Below are 18121 nucleotides of genomic sequence, written 5' to 3'. Positions count from 1 at the left end.
TGTGTGGCTGTCCACAAACACCAGGCTGTAAGTTGTCCTTGAGCCTGATTCCACTGACGTGCTAGACATTCTTGTAATGGTCGCATTTGAAGTCTTGCATATCGTTCAATAAAAATGCAAGATGCCATCATGCCCATGAGTTGCATGAACATTCTGGCTGGGAAAGAGTACTGGTCTTGAAACCTTGTGACTAAGTCTTGAATGCTCTGTATCCTGGCTGGACTGGGATAAGCTAGAGATATAGAAGTGTTTATTGTAGCCCCTAGATATTGATGTACATGAGAGGGCTGGAGATGCGACTTGGTGACGTTTATTGTAAACCCCAAGTTGTGCAATGTTTGAATGGTTTGACGAGTGTGTTGGACACGCTGATTGAGTGACTTGGTTTTGATCAGCCAGTCGTCTAGATATGAGAAGAAATGGATATGTTGTCTTCTGAGATGTGCTGCTATTACTGCTAAATGCAAAAACAACAGTTGAGGGACAGAATGCAGTTTTGCACTCCACACCACCCCAGTTCAGACATGGACATATGCAAATCAGTCTTGACCCTGTGCCTCATGGGAACAGTCCAGCCCGAACTGCTAAGCCATGTCTTTCCTGGACCGGAATCAAGCATCCTAGGACAGTTTGCACCACTGGAGTCAAGCTATCCTAGCTGATAGCCAGAAACCGGTCCTAAGGTGCTATTACTGCTAGGTACTTTGTAAACACTCTCGGTGCAGTTGTGACCCTGAATGGAAGGACTTTGAACTGATAGTGTTGTCCTTCTAGTACAAACCTGAGATACTTCCTGTGAGAAGGATATATGGGAATGTGGAAGTAGGCGTCCTTGAGATCTAGTGTAGTAAGGAAATCACCTTGTTGCAACAATGGGAGCACTTGTTGTAAAGTGATCATGTGAAAATGATCTGAGTATATATACAGATTGAGGGGCCTAAGGTCGAGAATTGGTCTTAGTGTTCCGTCCTTTTTGGGTATTAGGAAATACAGTGAATAAATCCCTGTGCCTTGATGTTGTAATGGAACTCTCTCTATTGTGTCTTTTTGAGGCAATGAGAGAACCTCTTGTTTGAGCAGCGCAAGATGTTCTGTGGACATTGGACGCTGTCTGGGTGGTATATGTGATGGGGTAGCTGTAAGTTCTAGGCAGTAACCATACTGGATAAATAGTCTTACCCACTTGTTTGTTGTGATGGAATTCCAGACAGGTAGGAACTGCGTTAGTCTTCCCCTGACAGGAGTGGAATGCTGTTGGGGGAGCAGAAGGAAGTCACTGTTTTGTGGTGGGAGAGGTTCGATTGTATTACCTCGCCCTCTTCCCTGGTTGTTTCCTCTGTAGCCTCCTCTAAAATATCCTGTATTGGAGGGTTTTTGTGTTTGGCTTTAAAGGAAGCTGAACTGTCTGGTCCAGATTGTTTGGAGGCTCCTCTTTAGGAGGAGCGACAACAGGAGCCTTGTGTTTGTGGGGACTGTAAAGATCCCATAGATATGGCAGTGTCGGTGTCCTTTTTTGGTCGAAGCCTGGCGCTCACTGCGCAGCAGTGTCGTGCAGGCGAGATTTTTTGATTTCAGTATAGTGGCTTTAACCCGCCTCTCTCTTCCATTGGCTAGCTCCATAAATGGAGGCTAGCCATTGGAAGAGAGATGTGGCAATCATTGTGGGAGCAGATTCGTGGGAGTTTGTGTTTTTTAAGCCCCGCCCCTTTTTTGCCATCATGTAGAGGTGGGCCATTGTGGGGGTTTCCTTTTTTTTTTTTGCCAGGGCTGTTTTTTCGTCAGTCTGTGCCAGCTTTGCTGCTCGCTCGCAGTCTCCTCCCTTTGCTCCCACTCTTTAAATGGCCGTGCCGAGAACTCTTTTTACGCTGTCCCTTTAAAACAGCGAGGTGGCTGAGTAAATGATAAGCACACCACTCGCATATGAACGGACGCACATGTGCTCGGGCAGTGTGCCTCGTCGTGCATGCTCCAGAGGTTGCCATGTGTTCATAGAACTCATTGTGTGCTGCCAGCCATGTGCTCTGTTGTTCCTGCGATGGGCTCTCACAGGAGGGGGCAGTGCTGCTGCAGCCGCCGACCGAACACATGAGGCGAGAAAACACGCAGATGCCAGAAACCTTTCCTCCCCTCCTCCAGCTCGCTGGCACAAAGGCTTGCGTTTCCCCCCTTGTTTTATTTTTTTATTCGTGGATGGATGTTTGACTCTCTGGAGCCATCGAGCGTGGAAAGCCGTGGGCGGCCGCCAGCTCGCTGCGCATAACTGGATTCCCCAGGTAATGTAAACATTGCTTGTATACGTTTTTTTTATTTTTTATTACTACAGAGGTGCTCGTGGGACCACTGTGAAGAGATGTTTCGATTACTTATCACGAAGTGATGCAAAAGCGGTTCGAGGGCTCCTCCTTTGACCCCGGACACCTACTTCTCGCCGTGCAGAGAGATGTGTTTACTCTGGTTTCCAAAACGCCATATCCTCAGGGCAAGAGTCCGCTTCGAGCCCTTGCTCTGCATGCGTTCTTATTGTTTACATCGTGACGTACACAGATACAATGGCACTCGAGGCTCGCCTCTCATCGGATCATATTCCTGCCTCCTGTGACCTCGGAGACCCGGAAGAATGTCACAAGAGCCCTAATTCCAGGTAGACTCACACCACCCGCTGTTCAGAGTGTCTCTGAGGGTGAACATACTCTGTCCATAAACTCTGGCCCCAGGAACACCAGGGCCAGACAGCACTACAGATGTACACTGCTGCCGGAGGAGGGGGTGGGGGCATCTGACCCAGGCAGTAGAACGAGGGGACCAGACAGTGCTCCCCAGGCAGACAGCAGCCTCCCTTCCTGATGCTTTAAAGCAGCCAATGTGTGCTCTGTTTATAGAAGGACCAATAAAAGAAAAATACATTATCCGATGAGCGGCATCAGAGAGCGTGTGGAGAAGTTGGGGGCGTGAGGCTTGAGAAGAAGTTGGGGGCGTGAGGCTTGAAAAGAAGTTGCCGGGAGTGTTTGGCGCGCGGACTGTGAACACGCCAACTGGGGAAAGAGATACGACCCCAATAGGTAATTACCTCAATGCGACTACACACCTGGAGCCTACCTTAGAATATTGGAAGTGAATATAAGACGGTGCCAACAGAGTGCACGTCAGACCATTTAAAGGCCAACACTTGGGCCCAGTGGAATAAACAATACGTTAAAATATGGGATGTGAAGATAAGTGAACGCCCTTTGACAACAACATCTCGTGAACATAATAAGGCACTCATTTGTTGCATATACTCTTAGATGAAGATTATACTTATTGAACGTCCAGAATAGAGGGATTTGGCTCCGGTTTCAAAACAGACTGTGTGAACTGGAATATATTTCTTCCTTCGTGTACACAATTGCGCCCTGAAGAAGTTCCGCTTGACGGAACGAAACGCGTTGGCTGGTTTCTCTTGGCATATTAAAGGAACTCTTTTGCAACCACGGATTCAGCGTTGTCCATTCGGAACTACTGTTTGTTTATGAACTTTACTAATCAAGCCTAGTGGCAATTTATATCCAATTTGGTGGTGCTTTTCGAAATTTGTTTGAAATTTGTATTTTTCCTAGGTTGTGTCTGGGATGTACTTCTGGGACAGGAAGTACTCGAAATTGCACACCGTTTGATAGAATTTTCTCATTTAATATACTGGTGATATATGGGTTGGTGCATTGAAGGTGTATAAGTGGCCCACTGTCCTGTCTGGTCTTGTATGAAACGGCATCAGAGAGCGTGTGGAGAAGTTGGGGGCGTGAGGCTTGAGAAGAAGTTGGGGGCGTGAGGCTTGAAAAGAAGTTGGGGGCGTGAGGCTTGAAAAGAAGTTGGGGGCGTGAGGCTTGAAAAGAAGTTGGGGGCGTGAGGCTTGAAAAGAAGTTGGGGGCGTGAGGCTTGAAAAGAAGTTGGGGGCGTGAGGCTTGAAAAGAAGTTGGGGGCGTGAGGCTTGAAAAGAAGTTGGGGGCGTGAGGCTTGAAAAGAAGTTGGGGGCGTGAGGCTTGAAAAGAAGTTGGGGGCGTGAGGCTTGAAAAGAAGTTGGGGGCGTGAGGCTTGAAAAGAAGTTGGGGGAGTGAGGCTTGAGGCTTGAAAAGAGGTTGGGGGAGTGAGGCTTGAGGCTTGAAAAGAGGTTGGGGGCGTGAGGCTTGAAAAGAAGTTGGGTGCGTGAGGCTTGAAAAGAAGTTGGGGGCGTGAGGCTTGAAAAGAAGTTGGGGGCGTGAGGCTTGAAAAGAAGTTGGGGGCGTGAGGCTTGAAAAGAAGTTGGGGGCGTGAGGCTTGAAAAGAAGTTGGGGGCGTGAGGCTTGAAAAGAAGTTGGGGGCGTGAGGCTTGAAAAGAAGTTGGGGGCGTGAGGCTTGAAAAGAAGTTGGGGGCGTGAGGCTTGAAAAGAAGTTGGGGGCGTGAGGCTTGAAAAGAAGTTGGGGGCGTGAGGCTTGAAAAGAAGTTGGGGGCGTGAGGCTTGAAAAGAAGTTGGGGGCGTGAGGCTTGAAAAGAAGTTGGGGGCGTGAGGCTTGAAAAGAAGTTGGGGGCGTGAGGCTTGAAAGAAGTTGGGGGCGTGAGGCTTGAAAGAAGTTGGGGGGCCTGAGGCTTGAAAGAAGTTGGGGGCGTGTGGTGAATGTTAAACCTTAAGCAGAGACACAAAAATAATCTTCTTTCCTTCTCCCTCTCACTCCCATCTCTCTCACTCCTTCCTGTCCTCACTCCTTCCCGTTCGTCTTCTCCCCTCCTTCCTATTTTTCCATCTCCCTTTTTCCTCCTCCCTCTCCTTCCCTCTCTCTTCTTCCTCGCTCTTCTTCCATTCTCATCTCTTCCTCTCCTCCCTTTTCTTCCCTTCTCCCCCGCCTCCCTCTACCTCTTCTCACCTCTCTCCTCCCAATCCTCTTTTCCCCCCTCTCTCTCACTTTTTTTCTCTCTCCCTCTTCATCCCTCTCCCCCTTTTCACAAAATAAGCCTAGAACATATTTGAAGCAGCAGACCAGTGGTAAACAAGCATTTACAATGCAACAGTCTTGCCTTTTCAAAAGTTAGAGCTATTGGCATTGTAAATGACAACATTTTTATTTATGTGTTGGTTTAAAAAAACAGATAAATAAATGGCATTGTCATTCGCTCTAACTTTTGCAAAGGCGAGACCGTTGCATTGTAAATGCTTGTTCATCTTTTCAAGTGCTGTGTCTACAGCGGGCCCAAAAAGCTGCTGTTGGTTAAATAGCTGATTTAAGATAGTAGTTCGCACCTATTGTTTAAAGCCTGAGATGCATAGCCATGCATGACGTCTAAGGAGGACGCTCGTTTTTATTGCTCTAGATGCAGTGTCTGCTGCATCAAGTGCGCATTTGATGGCTGCATTGGAGATTAGCTTACCCTCTTGGATAAGATCATTTGCTTGTGCTTTATATTGGTCAGGTAGATGCTGTAAAAGTGTTTCTAACTGATCATAATGAGCTCTGTCATATCTTGCGAGGAGCGCTTATGTGTTAGCTATGCGCCAGGTATTGCTTGCTTGGGCAGCTATTCTTTTACCTGAAGCGTCTATCATTTTAGATTCTTTATCAGGAGGTGGCGCTTCACCTGAGTTTGGGGAGTTAGCGTGCTTTCTAGCGTTGGAAACGACTAGGGAATCTAAGGGTAGCTGTCCCTTAATATAGGCAGGATCTCCAGGGGCAGGCCTGTACTTCTTTTCTATTCCGGGGTTTATGATCCTAGCACGTACAGGATCTTTAAACACTTCTGGGGCATGCTTAATGATCCCCTTAATCATAGGCAGTATTTGAACTGACTTTTGGGATTGTTCAAAAGTATCTAGTAAAAAGTCTTCCTGTGCCTCATCGGAGTGCATTGTGACACCATGACAGATGGCAGCTCTATTGATTAAGTGTGCAAACCCAATATTATCTTCTGGAGGAGACGGTATGGAGGGGTATGGAAGTGGATCTGGGATATCTGGTACATCTTGTGGGACTCCCAATCAGGTGGATCACTTGGGTAGGTAAAAGGGTCATTTGGATAATCCCCTCCCCCCACAATATCATCATCATCATTATTATGAGGAGGTGTATGAGGTGGTGAAAAATGAGGAGAATTTTGAGGTGAAATAGGTTTAGGAAGAGGAGGTGGGGGTCTAACTTCCTCTTTCTATAGGGTACAGTAGTAACATGTCCCGTCTTTAGATCAATATTACATCTTTCTCTGCTTAGGATCACAATGAAAAAGTTAGTCTTCTGGGGTAACCGCTGTTGGCGCCGATTTCCTCGGTTCCAAGTGTGGTTGGTTTTTTTCTTTATCTTTAGCCTTAGACGGTGTGGCAGAGTCCTTTGGTGTAGGTTTTGGCTCAGAGGATCTTGGTTTTGGAGCCAAAGCTGGTTTTGTTGGCTTGGAAGCATCGGAAGCTGGCTTGTGTGTTTCTGGGACTGTATCTTTGGGAGTCGGCTGTTTTGGAATGAGTTTCGAAACCGGGACTTCTTTCGGTGCCGAGGGAGCACGTGCGGTTTGCTCGGTCCTGGGCTACTGGAAGGCTTTTGAATTTTCTTTGGAGCCGGGGTCGAAGGCAGGGCTTCTGAAGTAGCTTTTAGGTTGCGACTGGGCACAGGAGGCAGAGTGTTGACCTTTGCCTTCGATTTCAGTGTGGGGTTTGGGGTAGGGACAGTAGTACACACACGTTGACCCGAAGGTATGGAGTCATCGGAGTCATCTGCCTCGGATAAGATTGAGATCTTCGGAATCTTCCTCAGGGACATCTGGACCCTCAAAGAGGTCTACCGGATCCTGAGCTGATCTCTGCATAATGTGTCGACGGGCCCTTCGATCTCAAATGGTCTTCTTGAATCGAAAGGATGCGCAGGCTGGACAGCTGGACTCCTGTTCAGGTGATAAGCACAGGTTACAGACCTTGTGCTGGTCACTGTGCGCAAATCTTGCTCCACACTGGGGGCATTTCTTGAACGGCGTCCTTTCCATGAGCTGTAGGCCTCACGGAGTAGATAGGCCCAACGGACCGCGTCGACGACTGGAATCGAGCTGATGAGATTGAGTCGTTGGTTTAAGATGTCGAAAATTGTTTAGAAGAGTTTAAGTACGTTTTTTCACGTCGAACTACTTAGAAAGTAGATGTAGAACCGGAGCTGAAAAGTTACATCCAAACCCAGTGGCAGAAAAAAACAATCTAAGGATGGAGTCGATGCCCATGCGCACTATCGTTCAAGGGAGGAGTTACCTATCTCGTGACTACAAAGACTTCTTCCAAGACAACAACATGCAATCATCTGAGCCCAGTACCAGGTGGCGATCTAATACTCAGTGTGAGATCTGCAGCTCATATGCCTCGAACCAACTGTTCCTTCCTCATTAACTTGTTAAACATTTGCAGACTGAGAATGGTTTACCCAGAAAAAATGTGGTAGCTAACCCCAAATCTCTGGGACTAAGCTCAGATGGCAAGAACTATATTGCAAAAAAAGCTGCAGTAGAGATACCATTTTTCCGAAATTACTATCTTTAGGCAACATCAACCCATCCAAGAAGAAAAAGTGCACCAGTTAAAATTATTTCTGCAAATAATATTGCAAGCTTTGCTCTTAAGTCACTTGAGTGATAAATAGCAGTTTTGTTGATGGGCTGTTACAAAGGCAGCATGAGTTGGTGAGATGGGTTATAATAAAAACATTGCTTGAGCAATGAATGCTGTGCATGTCATCCATCCAAGGTTAAAAAATACACGTAAGCCCAGGGTTGATCTTTTAATATGTGCAGTATCCAAAGAATGTCCAGCAAAAAATGAAAAGCCATATATTTTGCTGAACCCAACAATCTCATTCATGCCATTTTGACCATGGCGAATTTCTATTTTACCAGTTTGATTAAGACATCTATTACAAACAGCCTACTCTCAATTTTACTATTTGCCTGTGTGATGTCAAGGTCTTCCACATGACATACCACATGAGAATATCAGTAGGCAACAAAATTAGGAAAAAGCAAACACTCAAGTCTAATCCCTACAAGACCTATATGGAGTATATAGAAGTGCAAATAGAAAAATCGGAGTATGAAAAGGATTCATTGCAGCAATACAACAAGAACAGCATGTAGTGGAATATTAGCATGCAACCTGGCAAATATTCTAACCATCATAGTTCTGTGTCCCATCATAGTTAACATCCGAAGGAATGCTACCCTTCCATTTTCCATGGATGGGAAACTACTTCCAGCTAGCCCAGAGCAAACGAATGGTACACATTACATACCTGTAACCATAGGTTTGCAATTTATTTCTGCTGTTAATTTACACCCCGTGTCATAATCCTGCCATCTTGTAGAGCGTCTGAAATCAATAACTAGCTTTTGCCACTAAATCGATTTCAGCTACAAGCAAGACTCCAGAGACTGACTATTCCCGTCAGCCAGGGGGCTTCAACGCATTAGGACAGACTTCACTTTAAGAATATTTCTTTTCCATCGTGCTATCGGTCTGCGTGCTCATGAAGACGTGCATATAATGTTATTGGATATTCTCATCTTCCACCTCCAATGTTGGTGCGAGTCACATACCTTTCTACAGAAACAAGCTGCAAAACAATGGTTACTTGCAACTTTCCACTTGGTGCACATACTGTACTGAAGACTCACATGGTGCGACTTTGAAGGAATAGGTTTCCTCTTCTAAAGTTGTAGTGGGCATGCAGAGGAAAGAAAAAAAGTCTTCAATATTGTCTAACTCAATAGTCTCTTCGAGCTTGAATATACACACAGGACTATTTTGCAAAATCTATGCACGGAGAACCATGTTCCTGATCTGCATATATCAACAAGGAGTAGGTTACCAAAAAAGCCAGATTGGCTTTTTCCAAACTGAATAAAATGATGTATACAGCCGTAATGTATTATCTAGGGTGGAGAATGCCTGGTAGCAAATAATTTTGGATGTTCCCTTGCTATAAACAGATTGTCTGGTGTGCATTATTTTCAGATTGTGTTCATCTTCCCCAATCTTTAAACTGTAGTTGAGACCTGCATAATGTGTCAGCCAATCACTTTAGACCCTGAAACATGTTCTGAGAGACAATGTCTGAGACTCCAATGCCATATCACTGGCACCATTAGTGGCACTAGAAAGTGTTTCCCTCCTTATTTCTGGCTTCAGCATATCGGTTTGAATAAGAACAACTTTGCCCTAAAGCTACGTCTGGAAAGCTGCAAAGGCTACTAATCTAAACGGTTGCGTGCCTTGGACTGAGATGTACTCCCTGTGAGCATGCACAACAATAGTCATTGCTAGAGGAAGCCTGAAAAGTCCTTTCCTTTCATGACATTCTGGAAATTACACCAGAGCACTCAGACACACTTGCCATATGAAGCTTGCTTTAGAGATTAGAGCAATGTGTATTGCCATCATGCCAAAGAGGCTCATGAACTTCCTTGATGCGTATAGCTAATGCCTAAATAAGAATACTCATCAGAACTGACTAAGTCTTTTCCTGTGTAGAATACACCACTTTCACCAATTGTATCCAAGGTTATAACATCAGAAACTTTGGTATTTGATTTGGCCAAAGATGGGATTTTGGCACAATTATACACCAGCTCAGCCTTGAAGCAACTGCATTGTCTATTTCATGCCCAACTCACTGACAAGGATCAAGTACATTTGTTACAAAAAAATAAAAATCTAAGATGAGCTGACCAGACCTACAACGTTGGTTAAGTGTGGCTTTTCTTTTAACTTCCAGACTTTTCTGAAAACATTCTGTAGAAGAAAGCATAGTGATTCACTCTTTCAACCACGCTTACATCACAACTCTTCTAATTAAAAATAAAAGGAGTAGTTTCTGTCCTGTGACTCCAGTTGTGTAGTAGGGGTATCTCTGTTATAGTCATAATCTAGTGAATAGTCCCGCCCATGTGCGTGGACCCCGAAGCAATCAAAAATAATCTCTTAAAAAGTGTCGAAAAAATGCAGAACTGCACAGACACTTAAGAGAGAATTTAAAGGCATATAATGCAGCCTATAAACAGGCTACACTGTCCAGTACTTCAACTAGAAATTCCACCAAAAATCCACAAACAGCAAAGCCTGTGCAGATTTCCATTGCCTTCAGCAAAAACCCTCTGGAATGATAGAGAGGAAGATATGGACAGACAAGCCCCAGAGGCTGCCATTATGTGGCTCAAAACAGGATACTGTGCCTTTAAGAGAACTTTCCAGAACTTCACAGTATCCCAGAATGCACGGCAGGTCCCTTTTACTTTCAGTTCTTTTTGAAGGCGTAACACGCCAGACCTGTAGCATTCCTTACATGAATATCTCTCCACCGGGGAGGAGGGCGGGCGCTTATGACTATAACAGAGATACCCCTACAACAGAAATGGAGTCACAGGACAGAAACTACTTCTTCTGTAGTAGGGGATCTCTGTGTATAGTCATAATCTAGTGAATAGAATGGCAAGCCCATCCGCACACCAAAGCGGCGGTGGAGAAAAGAAATCAACACCACTATTGTGCGAACAAATTCCGCAGCGAAGCCTGTCCAACCTGAGCATCTGCCCTGGCATCAGAGTCCAGACAGTAATGCTTAGCAAAGGTATGAACCGACTTCCAAGTGGCGGCCCTGCAAATTTCTGCAATCGGCACATTACGGAGCAAGGCTGTCGTGGCAGCTTTGCCCCTGGTGAAATGAGCCTGAGGCTTACCTCCTAAGGTCTTATTAGCTTTCTGGTAACACAGTTGTATGCAGGACACAATCCACCAAGAGATGGACTGCTTAGAGGTCGCAAGACCCGTCCTGACCGATCCATAATTGATAAACAATTGGTCTGACCTACGAATACCTTTGGTCTTATCCAGATAAAATTTCAACACCCTCCTAACATCCAGGGAATGTAAAGACCTTTCCGCTGGAGATGAAGGGTTCAGAAAAAACGTAGGCAAAGTTATAGTCTGATTGACAGGAAAATCAGAAATAACCTTGGGGAGAAATTTAGGGTGAGTACGCATAACAACCTTAGCAGCATGAAATACAGTATAAGGTTCTTGGCAACACAACGCCTGAATTTCACTCACCCTGCGGGCCGATGTAATGGCCAGGAGGAACGCCGCCTTCCAGGACAGGTGCTGCAACGAAGCCTTATGAATGGGTTAAAAAGGCTCCTTCATCAATCTGGACAGCACCACATTCAATTCCCATGAAGGCGAAGGAAGCCTGACAGGAGGGAACACTTTCTTCAAACCTTCCAAAAAGTCTTTGATCACAGGGATCTGGAAGAAGGAAGTCTGTGAAGGGCTTTTCCTGTAGGCAGTCAATGCAGCGAGATGAACCTTAATGGAATGAACATTAAGGCCAGACCGTGCCAAATGTAGAAGATAAGGAAGGATGACATCTTCCTTGCACGTCGGAGGGTCAAAGTTCTTGGACACACACCAGACACAAAACCTCTTCCACTAGTAAGCATAAGATGTCCGGGTGGAAGGTCGCTTAGACTCCTTCAGTATGTCCATGCAATCTTCGGGCAGATTTAAATGGCCATATTGCACTATCTCAGGAGCCATGCCGCCAAACTCAAGGACGAGAGGTTGGGGTGCAACATCTGCCCCCTGAACTTCGTGAGAAGGTCCGGCCTGCACGGCAGCCGTATGTGCGGAAGGAGAGACCGGTGTAGAAGGTCCGTGAACCACCACTGCCCGGGCCATTCCGGGGGAATCAGGATCATCCGTGTCCTGGACCGGGACAGCTTGATGAGCACCGCTGGAATCAGGGGAATGGGCGGAAAAGCGTAAACAAAGCTGTTCGACCAGTTGATCCAGAGTGCATTCCCCAGCGTCCCTTGCTGGTAGTACCTGTAGGCGAAGTCTAGGCATTTGCGGTTTTCGGTGGTGGCGAACAGATCTACGTCTGGAGTCCCCCACCTTTCGAAGACTTCTCCTAGTACGTCGTCGTTTATGACCCATTCGTGGTTTTCCTGAATAAGTCTGCTCAGTGCGTCTGCCTGATCATTCCGCACACCTGGTAGATGGGTAGACGTTATCGTCAATCCTCTGGCCAGAAGCCAGTGCCAGATCGTCTGCGCCTCCCGAGACAGGGTGCGCGATCTCAACCCCCCCTGCTTGTTGAGGTAATACATCGTGGTCGTATTGTCCGTCTGTACAAGCAGAGAGTTGGTCTGGAAGGACAGATGAATGGCCTTCAGCGCCAAGTGAACAGCTCTGAGTTCCAGGAAATTGATGTGATACGTGGACTCCATCGGAGACCACGTTCCTTAAATCTGTAAGTCTCCCGAATGCGCCCCCCAGCCGTGGAGAGAAGCATCCGTCACGATAGTCTGAGTAGGAATGGCCTTGTGGAAGGGAACCCCTCTGAGGAGATTCTCCGCTGAACACCACCACTTCAGAGACTAAAGAGCATGCAGAGACAGTCGTATCTTGCCGTCCCAAGATCCTTTCCTCTGGTCCCATTGGTCCTCCAAGCACTCCTGCAGAGGCCTCATGTGTAGTCGTGCATGAGGAGTGAGGAAGATACAAGAGGCCACCGACCCCAGTAGAGAAGACACCGTCCTCACTGTTGTAGATGGAGCGGTCATAAGAGCCTGAGCCTTCCGAAGGATCGATCGCCGTCGCTCCTCCGAAGGAGACACGCTTGCTGACAGCGTATTGATGGTGGCTCCCAAGTATTGAATGCACTGGACCGGGATCGGGACAGACTTGGACATGTTGATGTGCAACCCCAACTTGTTCAAGAGAACGCACGTCTTCTGGAAGTCTGCTTGAGCTTCCGAGAAGGAGGCCTTGATCAACCAATCGTCCAGGTACGGGTAGACAAACACCTTATTCTTCCTGAGGTGTGACACTACCACTGCCATGCACTTCGAGAATGTTCTGGGCGCAGATTTCAGCCCGAATGGCAGCACTGTGTATTGATAATGGTTGGTGCAGACTTGAAATCGCAGAAACTTCCTGTGTTTGTACGTGATGGGCACGTGGAAGTACGCATCCTGTAGGTCTATGGCACAAAGCCAGTCCCCCTGTTGCAACTGAGGAAAAATCTGATGCAACGACAGCATGCAAAACTTTTCTCTGCGAATCCACTTGTTTGCCTGCCGCAAGTCCAGAATGGGCCTGAACTCTTTCTTGTCCTTCTTGCGAACCAGGAAGAACCGGGAGTACAGACCTCTTCCTCTTTGAGACAGCGGTACGTCTATCGCCCTTTTCCTTAACAGGATATCGGCCTCTGCCTGGAGCTCGCGCAGTTGATACTGCGAGCTGACCGGAGGGATCGCTGGAGGAGGGCTGATTAACCGAAGACTGTATCCATTGCAAACAATATTCAGCACCCACTTGTCCGGAGTAATTATTCTCCACTCTGCCAGAAAAAATTGAACGCTTCCCCCCACCGGAGCGGGTAACGGATGAAGGGGGAAGTAACCGCTCAGGGTCGAGCCCCGGCTGGGCCCTTGTTCGCGGTAGAGGACTGCTGTCCCCCTCTACCCTTCTGTCGTTTCTGGAAGGGTCTCCTGAACTGCTGCTGTTGTTGCTGCTGCCCCGAAGACTGCCCCCGTCCTCTTCCTTGTGCGCCGTAGCGCCTCTGGAAAGGCCTGAAGGATTTCTTCTCTTTGGGCTTCTCCAAGCCCACAGCCGTAAGGGTCTCCGCCTCCGCCTTCATGCAGGCCATCTCATCATCTGCGTGTTTTCCGAACAAAGTATCCCCGGAAAAAGGCAGGTTGGCCACCCGCTGCTGGGCCTCCGGCTTGAGTGACGTGAGCCGGAGCCAGGCATGTCGTCGCTGATCGATTCCATGGCAGTAACCATGGGCAGCCAACAAGGAGACACCCGCAGCTGCGCTGATGACCTGATTGGACACCAGCATCCCTTCCTTGAGGATCTCCTGGAAGTCCTCCCTCTTGTCTCTCGGTAGCAGTTCCATGAACTGTTGCAGGGAGTCCCACAGAGCCCGGTCATAACGTCCCAGCAGAGCTGTATCATTGGACGCCTTCATGGCTGTGGAAGCGGTCCCACACGCCTTCCATCCAGCTGAGTCGATCCATCTACTCTCTTTATCTGGAGGCACGGTGGAGGACGGGGAGGTAGAGTGTAGCTTCCTGGCCGCCGTCACTATCACCGAATCCGGTACCGGATCAACTCTCAAAAAGGCAGGGTCCGAATCCGGGGCCCTGTACTTCTTTAGAAGTCGGGATGGAGCGGCCTTCACCACAGCCGGTGTGAGGAACAGCTCCTCTGCGGGTTCCTTCAATCCAGGTACTAGCGGAAGCAAAGGGCGAGACAGATGCCTCTTGTGGAGTGTCTCAAATATCACTGAAGCTGAAGGTGTAGGAGCCGTCACAGCGATACCCAACTTCGCAGCCCCCCTCAGGAGGACCTCCTGGAAAGTGGCAATGTCATCCACTGGAGAAACCCTGGTCTCTGGGGAGTCCGACAAGGTCGGGGAGTAGGAACGGCTCCTGGAAGAGTCAGTTCGGGACCTCGACCCCCGCCTCCTATGTCGACGCCTTGATCTGGTGGAGGATCTATGACGACTCCTCGATCTTCCTCTTCGTCCAGAGCGTGAACGTGACCTCCTCGGCCGAGGGGGGTCAACCGGGTCCACCGGAGCGGGTGATTTGGGCTTGGACGGAGCCTTCGGTTTAGGCGTACCCATGGGAGGTGTAGGAAGAACAGGCAGCGAAGTTGACCTCGGTGGAACTGGAGGCGGCTTCACTGGCAACCCTGGTCCAGGGTGCGGTGGAGGCAATGGAGGAGGAGTAGGGGTCCTCAGAGGGAGTCCCCTCGGTAACGGAGGAGGGGGAGTCACCTTCCCCGACGGGGTATACACCTCGGAGTACACCGAGCCCGGCAATCCTCCGCCTCTGGCAGCCTGGGACGTTGGCGAACTTTCCACAGCGTCAGGCCTCTTTCCCCCTCTCTTTGACGTCGAGGAACGGCGACCAGACGGCGAGCGCCGGCCTCCTGACGTTCAGCGCCTGTTCATCGGCGACAAACTCTTTCACCTCGACTGCGATCTTCTACGCCTCGACGGCGACCTTCTGCGCCTCGACGGCGATAGTCGGCGCCTCGACGGCAATCTTCCCTGCCTCGACGGCGACCTTCCCTGCCTCGACGGCGACCTTCCCTGCCTCGACGGAGACCTTCCCTGCCTCGACGGAGACCTTCCCTGCCTCGACGGAGACCTTCCCTGCCTCGACGGAGACCTTCCCTGCCTCGACGGAGACCTTCCCTGCCTCGACGGAGACCTTCCCTGCCTCGACGGAGACCTTCCCTGCCTCGACGGAGACCTTCCCTGCCTCGACGGAGACCTTCCCTGCCTCGACGGAGACCTTCCCTGCCTCGACGGCGACCTTCACTGCCTCGACGGCGACCTTCACTGCCTCGACGGCGACCTTCACTGCCTCGACGGCGACCTTCACTGCCTCGACGGCGATCTTCACTGCCTCGACGGCGATCTTCACTGCCTCGACGGCGATCTGCCATGCCTCGACGGCGATCTTCACTGCCTCGACGGCGATCTGCCATGCCTCGACGGCGATCTGCCATGCCTCGACGGCGATCTGCCATGCCTCGACGGCGATCTGCCATGCCTCGCCGGCGATCTGCCATGCCTCGACGGCGATCTGCCATGCCTCGACGGCGATCTGCCATGCCTCGACGGTGATCTGCCATGCCTCGACGGTGATCTGCCATGCCTCGACGGCGATCGGGGTTTCGACGGCGACCTGGGCCTCGACGTCGAACCGTGCTTCGAAGGCGACCTGTGCCTCGACGGCGACCTGTGCTTAGACGGCGACCTGTGCCTCGATGGCAACCTTGACGACGAGGAGTCCCTCGACGCCGAACGCGTCCTCTTTGCCGATGGCGAACGGCGGTGTCGCCTCGACGGCGAGCGCCGACGCCGGGCCGGTCGACGTCGAAAGCTTGACGCCGACGCCGATGAAACAGTCACCGGGGACTTCGAAGGTCTAGTAACATCCCTCGACGCCGAGCGTCGACGTCGTTTAGTCTCCGACGACGGGGAGCAGACCGTAGTCATCCCTCTTGACGCCGTAGTGGGCGCAAAGGACCCAGGCGGAGAATGGTGGAGTTTGCTGGCCTTCCTGCCCCTGGGGAGCCCCCAAGAGGCCTCAGCATGGGCAGAAGAAGCCCCTCCAGACCCACCTTGTGCCTTCAATCTTCTTTCCTCAAGGCCCTGAAGTTTGATCTTCCTGTCCTTCAGGGTCCTGCCAGAGAAGCCTTGACATATCACACTCCTCAGGGATATGTGAAGAAGGAAGGCAGAGGATACACACCTCATGGGGATCCGATTTGGCCTTCTTCCGGGAGCACTTCGGGCATTTATCGAATAAAGCAGGCATATTCGACAAAAAACAGAGTGCAAGAACTAAGGAGAAAGGCACCAAAGTACAATAAAGCACTTAACTTGAGAAAAAGCAGTGAAACAATCACCAATCCAGGGTCCTGCTAGCAGGAGCCGGAAAAAAGAACTGAAAGTAAAAGGAACCTGCAGTGCATTCTGGGATACTGTGAAGTTCTGGAAAGTTCTCTTAAAGGCACAGTATCCTGTTTTGAGCCACATAATGGCAGCCTATGGGGCTTGTCTGTCCATGTCTTCCTCTCTATCATTCCAGAGGGTTTTTGCTGAAGGCAAGGGAAATCTGGACAGGCTTTGCTGTTTGCTGTTTGTGGATTTTTGGTGGAATTTCTAGTTGAAGTACTGGACAGTGTAGCCTGTTTATAGGCTGCATTATTTGTCTTTAAATTCTCTCTTAAGTGTCTGTGCAGTTCTGCATTTTTTCGACACTTTAAGAGATTATTTTTGATTGCTCCGGGGTCCACGCACATGGGCGGGACTATTCACTAGATTATGACTATACACAGAGATCCCCTACTACAGAAACATATATACCCCATGTATTTTTAGCCCGTTAGAGTTACAAATCTTACATGGGTCATCACCAGAAACAAGATATTTTTGTATTTACCAGAAAACTTCATGGTCACCTAAAGAGATCCTGGACCAATCATTCAGGGTTTTGTAACACAAATGGAACTAAAATGGCCGTATTGGATATGGTAAATATAGTAGATGAGGTAGGGATAGGGATTTTAAATTAAACTGGATCTTCGTGGCTTTCAAAATAGTGGACTCATTCTTACTTAGCAAACACAAGAAGATGATGGACGCAACGCTGAAACTTTTCAGACACTCACGCCAGTCACAGACCTGGGTTGAATCCATCATCATTCTTTAGCTCAATTTCGCCACCCGAGTTCAGACCCAGCTATGTGCAAATCAGTCTTGACCCTGTGCCTCATGGGAACAGTCCAGCCCGAACTGCCCAGCCAGGTCTTCCCTGGACCGGAAACAAGCATCCAGGGACCGGTTTCGGGGTAACACCCCTAATCAGGCTGGCTTGAATCCAGTGGCAAAGTGAGGAAGTGACACGTCTGGGCATACCCTGCCAACTTAGAGCAAACAAAGCAAAAACAAGGAAATGCTGGACGGAGCAATAATTGCTGCTTATACATCACCATTAGATGGTTATTTTCTGTGTGGAAACAGCCAGGAGGTTTAATTCGGGGCCCAGCTGATGATATCAATTGAGTGCCTAGTACACCAATAGTCACATTTGTAACATGGGGCATTCCACATTTACATGCCATTGACAGATTTCATCAGAGCATTCAAACTTGTATTTCAATCTTACACGGAGGATACATAACCTATGCTATGACAAGGCACTGCTCAGATTATGTTGATGTCCACTTACCTTTTGGCTATAACTGCTGGAAAGATGGATCCAGCTTTCCAACAGTTTTATCCAAACAAGTAAGTAGACACCTGTGCTACAGAGCTCTGGTCGACAGCTTGGGGCCACTCGTAGACCGGAAAAAAACAGTCCATCATACATTCAAATAAAAGTGAAAGGACAAACAAACAGCAAACAGAAAAACAGCAACACCAGAACATTTCTGGGAATGGACCCAAAATGCAATTGACAGTGTTTCAAGACAATGGCTGAAAATACCAAGGAAAAAGTGATGTGGCAAGAGAAAGAATCAAAGGCGCTTAAGGTATGGAATACAACTGGATCGCAATGAATAGCCCA

At 48.7% G+C, this 18121-nt stretch overlaps 1 protein-coding gene across 1 annotated transcript in view; it reads right to left on the bottom strand.

Moving 5' to 3' along the window:
• VKORC1L1 (vitamin K epoxide reductase complex subunit 1L1) overlaps window positions 1-18121 on the bottom strand; it is a 174588-nt gene that overhangs the window by 68024 nt on the left and 88443 nt on the right. The window lies entirely within an intron of this gene.

Source organism: Lissotriton vulgaris, chromosome 2_1 (genome assembly GCF_964263255.1).
Source record: "Lissotriton vulgaris chromosome 2_1, aLisVul1.2, whole genome shotgun sequence".
Classification (NCBI taxonomy): Eukaryota; Metazoa; Chordata; class Amphibia; order Caudata; family Salamandridae; genus Lissotriton; species Lissotriton vulgaris.
The sequence above is the reverse complement of the archived record's forward strand: the minus strand, read 5'-3'. Positions and strand labels throughout refer to the sequence as shown.